This window comes from Natrix helvetica (genome assembly GCF_964273705.1).
Source record: "Natrix helvetica genome assembly, chromosome: 2".
Lineage (NCBI taxonomy): Eukaryota > Metazoa > Chordata > Lepidosauria > Squamata > Natricidae > Natrix > Natrix helvetica.
The window spans coordinates 245,567,700-245,579,065 of NC_138552.1; positions in this window are offsets into that span (position 1 = coordinate 245,567,700).

Genomic DNA, 11,366 nt, shown 5'->3' on the forward strand with positions numbered 1-11,366 from the left:
AAGATAATTTTTCAGCTTGCTCAAATTCAGGCCCCTACCAAAACATTTTGATTAATCATGGTAATTGTCATAATATAAGGCCAGTCAAGTATCATTGCTATTAGTTTATATGTTTCAATATATTTCAATCTTTTATATGTATATGCTTTACTGTATTTTAAATTGGATTGGCTTATATTTTCTTCAATTAATCCAGTTTAATGTAGTAGTTAAGGGACTAGCCTAGAAGTTAGGAGACTTGTGTGTTCTAGATTTCCCTTATGCTTGAAAGCTGACTAGGGAGCTTTGGGTGAGCCACTCTTTTTTTCAACCCAATCCACTTCCTGAGTTGTTATGGGAGAATAGGAAGTGGAAGAATTAGGAATGTTTGCCACCTTTAGCTAGCAAGCTAGATAGGTAAACAGACAAATGTGGGGTGAAAATCTAATAATAAAAAAATAATGGTTCAAAACAATTCAATTTTTTTGTCTGTGCAATGTCATCCAGAGCCATAATGCTGAATCAGAGCTATAGAGTAATTTAAAACAAAGCCCTTCATTTAATGCAAAGTATTGCATATCAAGGTCCCCATAAATATCTTCCCAATATATTTAACAAGGCCTTCAGCAGACTGGCCAAAGGCTCTAGAAGTCATTGTCCTGTATGCTACCTGTCTGAGTGCAATCGGCTACAGTCAGCAATAACTGTTATCATTGTTGTGATCTGTATCTCAGTATACAGTCTGTTTAAATCAGGTTGTAACTGTCTGCTGCTCTTTATATTTATCAAAAGTTCATCTGTTGGTTCAAATAATGTATTGATAGACAGACAGACAGACAGACAGACAGACAGACGACAATACAACCCAAACAATACAATCATTTTGAGAAAATAAGTTTGGAAATGCACATGGTGAAAGTAAGTTTAAAAAAAAAAACATTTTAAATAATGATTGTGTTTATTTTTAGAATATCCTCAGTTGGCTTTCTATTGTTGTTGTTTTTTTTCCATTTGCTTTTGGTTTTGGCCTGGTTTAGTTTTTCTTTTGAAAACTGTATTGTAATTTTGTTATGTTTTGTATTGTTACTTTGTTTCTTCAATGAAAAGAAAGATCACTGCTAACACAATACAGATATTAAATGCAGATAGGTATTATGGGTCTGAAACAGATGGTTTTACTCTTTATCTTACCACAGGAATGGCACTTCACGTACTATTGGTGAAATGTGTATTATTTCTGAGAACTAATTCATAAGTCAGAGAGTACAGAGTCTGTATGGATGCAATGTATGGGGGGTGGGAAGCAAACATATCAGAGGAAACTATTTTTTAAAATCCCTATTTCTTTTTCCTTTAGTTCATCACTTATTTTTAAATTGTATTACATAAAGGTAAAGGTTCCCCTCGCACATATGTGCTAGTCGTTCCTGACTCTAGGGGGCAGTGCTCATCTCTGTTTCAAAGCCGAAGAGCCACCGCTGTCCAAAGATGTCTCTGTGGTCATGTGGCCGGCATGACTAAATGCCAAAGGCACACGGAATGCTGTTACCTTCCCACCAAAGGTGGTTCCTATTTTTTTAACTTGCATTTTTACATGCTTTCAAACTGCTAGGTTGGCAGAAGTTGGGACAAGTAATGGGAGCTCACTTCATTACGTGGCGCTAGGGATTCGAACCACCAAACTGCCGACATTTCTGATCGACAAGCTCAGTGTCTTAGCCACAAATTAATATTTGTTGATTTGTAAATTTTAAATCTGTTATTTCCCCCTGTCTTTTAACAAGGGACGCTAGGAATGGAGGAAAACGCATAAGAAATAGCATTCCTGCATGGCTAGGACATCATTTCAACATCCCTAGCACTTATCTGAGTAGTGTTGGCACATTAAAGTAGCTTCCAAAAAGCAAGTGAAAAGTTAATGCTGCATTGTAAAGCACAACAATATGCTTTGATTAAATCATAGACTGACTGCCCAGAATTGTATATTTTCCCGGCAACATGTGTAAATCAGAACTTCATAATCTATTGTATATGCTATCAAATATCACAGATTGTCTCAGGTAGGCAAGTTATAGGAATCAAGTAAAAAAAAAACAGATCAACTTTACTTGCATAGTTATGTCACAACACTGACAACATGAGGCAAAGTTTTGGGGAAGACAGAACATGGGATAAACATATACTAAAAAAAAAATCAACATTCCTCCATGCCAAACCTTTTATCTAGAGCTATCTTTGGGTCACAACTGAATATCCCAATTGGGCTAATGATCTGAATTGTTTAGCTGCATTATAATTTACAGATGGTGTCAAGTTCCTTAGAGAAGGAAATGGATAAGAAATTTGAGTCTAATGCATATGGGAATGAAACCTCTTTAAGTTTAGATACTTGATTGTCTTTTCTCAATGTGAGATTGAAATTTATCCTCAGATCCAGTGGGGTTTAGAGCTAATCCTTCTTTCTCCAATATTTGATGATGATGATGATGATAATGATGACGACAGGTGTTTTTGAGTTTTAGAGGTTTGCATGATTGACATTCCTACTCTGAGATGCTCTAGCACCCAATTAAACTCCCACATATGGGATGAGGTGGAATACTGGCACCTTGACACTAGCACTGTAATTATGGTGCTTCGTCTAGTGCATTTCTATTATTTGAATGCCATCTTCTGATTTTCTGCACTGTACATTTCCTACCCTCCTGCAGAACGAATGAGTAGAAGATACTATGGCAATTTTGCTAGCAGAGTGGGAGTATATCACTCTGCTCCCATCCAATATAATTAGAGTATAGAATTGCTCAGTTAAGTACAGCCTTGCTTAGTTAATCCTCTCCAATAATCTCTTCAGTTTGCATTTTTATCTGTAACCTTGGCTTTGGTGCCTTCACCTGTTGTCATTTGTATTTCATGTAATTCTGCCATTGAATAAATATTGCCAGGGACTGGATTGTTTAAAAGACCAATGTTGGATTTTTTTTTCTATTCTAAAATCATTAATATTTAACCAATACTCTTTCCCTTATATCTATAGATTATAAATCCTAATAAATTGATGTACTGCCATTTTACAGGAATAGAAGATGTCTTTGTACAAATCCAATCTGGTGAAGCATTTATGTCATTTAACAATTACCACTTAAGTTTTTTTTAAAAATGCCACTAATAAAACATGCATAACTTTGTAATTGTAATTTTTAAACTCTGAATTTATTGCTTTGAAAATGCAATTGCAATTGCTCTAATAATTCAGGTGGCAAATTCCTTTTAATGGTTCTTTTTATAGAATATGGGTTATAACAGAAAAGAAAAAAAGAAAGTGTTTTAATTAAGGCTGGCTTTAATAATATAGTGAGAACATTTTGTCATTACATAATAATAACCAAAATAGGCCAGATCAACTTTCTCTAGCTTTGTCATCTATTCATTTATTTTTAGCATTTCCTTTGTGACAGCTAACCCCAAAATGTTTAGCAAATAGAGGATCTACAATAAGTACAATTTTACACAAGTGATATAAGCACAATTGTTGATAGAAATAAGTACATATTTTATGGGTTTTTTTAAGGAGAACCATTAAACCAAAATTAGTGTGCTGTGTGAAAGCAATCAATTACTGTCCTAAAGGAGAGCGTTCACAACATACTGTTGTTTCCCCCCCTCTATCCTTGCTTGATATGTTGGGAAGGCTTTCTGTCCTAGAGATTGTTTTTTACAGGCATAATCCACCTCTCTCTCTGCTTTTTGTCTTAAAGAAACAGTAAGTTAAGTAAATATAGTAAATAGGAAACTGAAACCCAATAGCAATAGCATTCAGACTTGTATACTGCTGTATATATACCCCCAATAGTCTGGGTCCTCATTTTACCAGCTTCGGAAGGATAAAGACTGAGTCAATCTCGAGCCCCGTCAGGATCGAACTTCAGGCTGTGGGTAGAGTTAGACTGCAGTATTGAATTCTAATCATTGCACCACCAGGGCTCAACATCAAACCCAGCAATCTAATAGTTTATATAATTATTTTCCTGTGTGCAGACCAGTGCCATGTGAGGGGGGGGGGGACTTTGCTTGATGCAGTTTACAGTATTTAAGTAAAATCTCTTAAGGTTGCATCTCAAAGTGTTTGATACATAATGGTTGGGTTCATTAATTATATCAAGTCAGGGATAACAGCTTTTTTTTTTGTCCAAGGGGCTGCATTTCTTCCTATGAGACCATACCTTTTTTTCTGGGTCTATGATTTAATGAGGAGTTCTCAGGACATTTCATGAAGAAAATAAGCCTGATTCTTAATAGATTTCCAGAGTTTTTAGCGATTGTTCTATTTAACTTACTGAATTTAATTTTTTTCCATCCTGTTTATTCCAGACTTGCCCTACCATACATTAGGGAGAATAATTGGAGGTTGTTGTTTTTTTTCTTGGCAGGTGATGTTAGGAAGAGGGCAAACAAAGCTGAGGGACCTCAATATGTTTCCTTCGCTTGTGAATTTGGAAAAACAAAATTCAAAATAGGAAAGGAAGTACAGCAAAGATGCATATTGTCCTCTTTGATTTCTATGGGGAATATATTATAAGAATGGCAGGATAGGATGAAATAATTGGACTCAAAACTGGAGATTAAAACGCTAACAAACTGAGATATGCAGATGATTTACTTTGTTAAAGTAGGGAAAATTAAGAGCTCACTATGGAAGTAAAAATAGGAAGTGAGAAATCTGGGTTATTATTAAATAAGGCGAAGACTAAGGTGATATAAACTTGCATGCTTGGTAAACTCATAGTTGATGTAACAGGAATATAATTATCCCATATTTGACTATTTTATTAATTAGAATCGTATGAGAAACTGACAAAGCTTGAAAGAACATTTGGAACTGTGCTAATACATATGTTAACAGTGGTGAGACTCTTACTTGTACAAAAGTGGAAAGATACGCTAATTCCAACTATGGAAGAGGAAATGATAAAGGAGATGGAATTGGCAGAGATGGCAAAAGTGACTGTTTTAATTAAAGAAAAGAAACCACTTTTGGATTTTGCATCCAACACTGGAAAAAAAAATGAAAGTCTAATTTCAGGGTTTGATGATTACAATGGTTTTGTTGTTGTACAAATGGCTTGGAATATTTAGAAATGCAAAGCAAAAAGTTAAGGCAGCAATTCTTTTTGTATTTTGCTGCACTGAAAAAAGTTGGAAGTCACTATCTTTTTTCTTTCCTTTTTATCTCTTTCTCTCTTTTTAACTTCAACTTTTGTTTGTATTTGTGTTTTACCTTGTAATAAGCTTTAATTTTTTTAAAAAAATCTTACAAAAAACTTTTGTGAAAAAGGATGCAGCTCATCTTGGCTGGCCAAGAGATGTTAAAAAAATAACATGATGTAAAACTTTATTCATGGTAGCTGCATGTAATGAGATCCTTTGCATTTGACTTTTTAAAAAAACAGTTTAAAAAAAGAACTTAAAAAACTATCGTCTTCTCTGACAGCCTTTGTAAAAAAATACATGTCATATCAATGGTAATAATAAAATACCATATATCTGTTGCTTTAAAGGATCAATTATTTCCTATTCTAGACTCGGAGACAAAGCAACCATTCTAAACTTTAATTGCTGCAAATGGATTCATATTTAATGTTTCCTTAAACCATTTTCTAGTGTTATCTGAAATACTATGAGATTAGAACAGTTTTTAAGGTCCACAGAACATTTTTCACTTGGCATGTCATTAGCATGGATAAACAAATACAATGCATGAAATCTAAATCAGAAATCATCAAACTGGTCATACAGACTGGAAATCTTGGAACTGCAATCCCAATACATTTGGAAGGAACCAGACTGAGGAGGGCTCTTTTGATTTTGTTCCCAGTGTGCAATATCTCGATGACCACGTTCCTCACACTTATTTCACAAGCATATGGCTTTTGTCATCTACCCCTGTGGTCCCAATGAAGGAACAATCCAGATGTCTGAAAATTAAAAGGAGAGCAGGAAGGCATCTCACTCTTAAAATTTCAAATCCATAAATCACTGCCAGGGTAGGGGGGGATATTTCTGTATCAGAGTCTTGCTACACCATCTCATGCCTTAAAAAGTAGAAGATGCAACCAATTCTCTGGCATCAGAGATTGTTGCAAAGAAAAGATATTTCCCCTCCTGGGGAATTTTATTTCCAGCGGAAGCTAAAAATGGAACAAAATATGTATGTCTCCGCTTAGAGCACATTACAGATATGGTTGTGGACCGCCCATAAGAATAAGAATAGGGAAAAGGAGGAGGAGGAGAAGGAGGAGAAGGGGGGAGGGGGAAGCGGAGGAAAGAATATAAACTCTAAAGAAAAACTTGCTAGCCAATGAAAGATTAGATAAATGTAGCTGCATTTCTAGGTAGCAAATTCCAGTGTATTCAGAAGTACTGGAAAGTTTGGTCAAAAAAGTCAAGATGAAGATGCTGACATCAAACTTCACCTGTTCTGATGCCCAGTGCAGACACCTCTGAAGGTGCTGTATCAGGGGTGGGTTCCTGCCAGTTTTAACCTCTTCTATAGAAGAGGTTCCACAAATCTACAGTGCCGTTTAGAACCGGTTCCAGCTCCCTACCCCTCCCGTCCACACATCATCAAGATGAAGAGCTAGAGGAGGAATTCTGGGAGTTGAAGTCCACAAGTCTTAAAGCTGTCAAGTTTGAACACCCCTGGGGTTTTTTTCCTAAAGGGTTAGGGGTGCAAAGGTCTTGTAACTTGACAGCTTTAAGGCTTGCGTGCTTGAAATGCCAGAGTTTCTGAGCCAACATTTTGGTTGCTAAGCAAGTGAGTTTCACCGCATTTTACAAGTTGGCCATGCCCACCCAGTCACATGGCTGGCAAGCACTCCCACCTGGTCACATGGCCAGCAAGCCACTCCCACGCAGCAGGCCACACCTTCAGAAGAGGTTCTAAAAAAAATTTGAATCCCACCACTGATGTAGATGTACTGTACCTGGTAGATAGCTTGGTTTTCTAGGACTCAAGAATAAAGAAAGACAGAGAAGTAAAGAACAGATCAATTTCAGCAAGAATGACAAACCAGATCATGAAGAATGAGAACAAAGATTGTAGTATTAAAAACAGTGGTCTTTCCAGAAGTAATGAACAATGTGAAAAGGGGACACTGACAAGGAATGAAAAAAAGATAGTTGTGTACTAATTATGATTAAAGAAATTGTTGTTAAGTCTAACAAGGATTGCAAGAAGAATCAGCACTGGAACAATAAAAAACTGATTGCTCCTTGAGGCAAAGATCAGCAAGCATACCTTGAACATGTGATATGAGCAGGTAATGGCGTAGAAAAAATATTATGCTTGGCAAGACTGGGGAAAGCAGAAGATAGGAATGAATAAGCCAGATAAATAGAATCAAAGAAATTGCTAGTATGTGTTTAGAAAAACACAGGGATTTTTTACAGAGATGAGATGAGCATATGTCCACACAATCGCCATGCGCTCTGTGGCCTCTAACCATTATATCCCTATAGTTGTTTAATAAGTGGAAAAAGTTGAGGTCATTATTTTTCAGTCTCACTTACCTTATAGGACTGTTGTAAGGATAAAGGAGATGGATAGAAGGAAAGAATGATGTATTCTGCTTTGGCTCCTGGCAAAAAGTTAATATATGTAAATATAGTATTCCATTCTTAATTAGACTAACAATTAATAACACTTAATAATTTAAGAATAGTGTATGTGTATGTCCTTCTCTTGGGTTCTAGTTTGAAAAGTTGCAAGCTAGGGCTATGGTTTTAAAAAGATTTTAAAAATTGCAGCTTATCAGTTAACTCCACTTTCTGTTCTGGATGTGGCCTTTTCTTATTTGCATTGCTTTGTGTTACCACAGATAATTACAATCTCCAATGACAACTCTGTATGTTTAATTTGATATTACAAATATTGGACTATTGCTTTTTGACAGTATTTTAGCATTCTTTAAAAAGGCTTTTAAAATTCTGTTTATAATATTTTAATTCTTCATTGGTTAATATGCAGTTACAGTAAGGGTTTGCACATAGCCAAATAATAACAATCATAACAGTTACCTTTCTTCAACCTTCCAAATCTGATTTTCTAGCCAAAAGGGCCATGTGCAGCTACAGTCTTAGTGCTATTTACATAAGTGTTCTCTCTCACTGGATTTATTTATAAATTTTCATTTGCAATACTGAACAAGAAATTCAAGTCCTTGCTGAATGTATTTTCTTGCAGATTAAATAAATTGAAGGCTTAATGGGTATTTAAATGTTCATAACAGATTGATGTGGTCTCAGCTCACATTTAAAAACTAAAGTATATGAAGAACAGTTGTATAAATGGGGTACATCTAGTTTAATGAAGCACTAAAGGTGATGCGATACCAGTGTTCCGATATCTAAGAGGCTGCCATAGAGAAGAGGGGGGTCAACCTATTCTTCAAAGCAACAGATGGAAACTATTCAAGGACAGAAGCAACCTAGAACTAAGGAGAAATTAGATCCCCTTAGTTAGATCAATCAATCAGTGGAATGGCTTGCTTCCAGAAGTTATGGATGCTCCAACACTGGAAGTTTTAAAGAAGTGATTGGACAACCCTTTCTCTAAAATGGTATAGGGTTTTCTGCTTGAGCAGGGGGTTGGTCTAGAAGACCTTCAAGGTCCCTCCTAACTCTGTTATTCTGTTAGAAAAATCCAAGGTTAGATTTTTAGAAAAATATATTGTAGCCAAGATTGCTGAAGGAAATTAACAAGAATGGTAATTGCTTTTTAAAAAAAAGAGAAAAAAATGTTTTCTCCTTTGGCTTCTGCTTTCTTGCTGTTTGTTTATTGAATTAAGCATAACTCAAACTTTTAAAAGAACCGCATCTCTGTTTTTAGTGAAATTTGACAATTATTAAAATTGTTTTTGTCTGAACTGATTAACAGGTATTTCAGGTCAAAAAAGTTACACTAATAGAATAAGCTCTACTGCATTAGGGATTCACTGACTGAAAAACACACACACACATACTGTATGTATATGTGTATATATGTACACACACACACACAGCATTCCGACATCACTTTTTCACTGAAAATGGCTGCCAGAAAGGCTTATAAGATTGATTCTGTCAAAAGCCTACAAAGATTAGTAATCTTTGATAGATTAGTCAAAGACATGCTAGATCCTGCGATGATATAAAAATAAAAGATCTTGAGAAGGTAGGGAAAAAAATAACTGATTAGTTCTTAGTTTAAACATTCTTATGACTTAAGTGATTGGTTGGTTGGTTGATTCTTTACCTTTAGATGTATATAGCATTTTGTCCTCTAGTCTCCCCCCACCCCTGCCAGGAAGCTTGGGTGAGAGCCAGTGAATAGCCAAAGATCAAGCAATGAACTTGGATGAATCAGGTCAGAAAGAAAAGTAGGATCTTGGGCCAATGCCTGAAGCACTATATCACTTGTTTTCTTCCTTCTCTGAAAGAGCCAAATATATCTAAACTGGTTGTAGATCTCCTTATTTGAATTTTGCTATAATTAACAACTTAATACTCATATTTGGTGGCAGGGCAAGGTAAAAATCCAATTAATAAATCATGATTGTTTCTGTTAATGCCATACAGTTCTCCACAAAAGTAAACGCTTTGTTTCAAAAACAGAGTTCAAGGAATCTAGTTCCAATCTCTTGTCAGGCTTCATCCAGACCCTTATTCAAACTCAATAGGAAGAGGTTCAAGAAACCACTCTTTTATAAATTAATTACAGATATTGGGGGGGGGGGGGGAGCATAATTAAACAACATAACAATTATCAGCCATAAGCTAGATAGCTATCCTCAAATTCAGCTCTTAAGACTCTTTTGTCCTCCTCGGCCAAAACAGATTAAGAGTTGGTTGATTATGGGAGAAATGACGGACATCCATACATTATTTTTCTAACATAGAATATTTGTGTTTGCTTTTCATTTTTCTCCTAGCTCTCGTGTCCTTTAAAAACATGACAGGTCTGTAATCAAAGGGCATTAATGTCTGCAGTTTTTATAAAACCTCATGTTTACAATACAAACCTTAAAAGCCACTAATGTTGCTTCTTTGATGCTAATCCAAACGCTGTTGCTTCCTTGTTTTTAATTAATAAAGCATTCACTTAACTGGAGAGAAATCTCACCTGTTACAACCAGTCAGTGTTTATAGAAACGAGGCTGGTTTGTTTTGAGATGTATTAGGACATTTTGTTCCAGGTCCAGCGTGTTGAAGCTCTGTAGAAGACTGATTGCCTTTCATTGTGTCTCCCAGCTTCACTTCTCAATTTAAACAAGAGACCACAGTGTTATCACTGGGACTCTGTTCAAAACAAAGAAGCAAATGGTATTTTTAAAAAATCTACAAGCAGACAATGTGACTTTTATTTGATGTTCCAACCCATAAAATCTCTCTTAATTTTTTTAAAATTTCTGACATAGATCTTGTTCAATGTCAAAAAGTAGTCAGGTTTACTTTTATCTGTCATGCATTTATCAATATTTGCTTCCTTATTCCTTTTTTGCATTAATTTACATACATGTAACCTTTCAGAGAAACAAAAATATGCTGTACATTTTGAATTCCAAATACCTAGGCTTAGAATAGCTCAACCTAATTCATACCAGAATTTAATGCTATAATTAATGAACAACAAGAGTTAAGCAAATGATACGTACATTCTATTGATTCATTATGGCTCTTTATTTTTTGAAAGAGCTAATTTGCATAGATCTTGGACACATACATTATAATAGATTTATAAATGTGAAAATCCTGGAGTGTCCCTAAGAAGTCATGGAGCTGAGGACAAGATAATATGTGGAGAAAGTTTTGACCTCAGTTATCAAGAACTTCTAATTTCTACATGCTCTTTGAGCAGGAAGATGAAGAAAATGTCCTTGATTTATTTTAATGATTAATGTAGCATACAGGTCAACATGGTATACAAATAAAAAAATAAACCATGAGCACATAGTTTTTAAAAAAATATTTATACCTGACTTGGTACAAAACGAACAACAGATTCTGAAAGTTAACAACTGGCTACTAAGATAATATTGCCAAAAAAGAGTTTGTATTCTGACTGACATATGTTATCTTAGTGAAGAACTCTTGGGAAAACACAGGATATATGTTAACAAACACTGGGAAGGAAATGGTTCATAGGTGTTTTGATAGTTTCATTAGGAGAGTATTAAATTCCTAAAAGAATCAGTGGCAAAAGCCCAAGACCAATTATGTTATTTATTCATATTTCTACACCGCCCATCTCACCTAAGTGAGACTGGGTGGTTTACAATAAAAAAATTAAAAACAACAACAAATAAAATGGAGTTAAGAAGAAAGTCAAAATTAAAATATTACAGATTTCA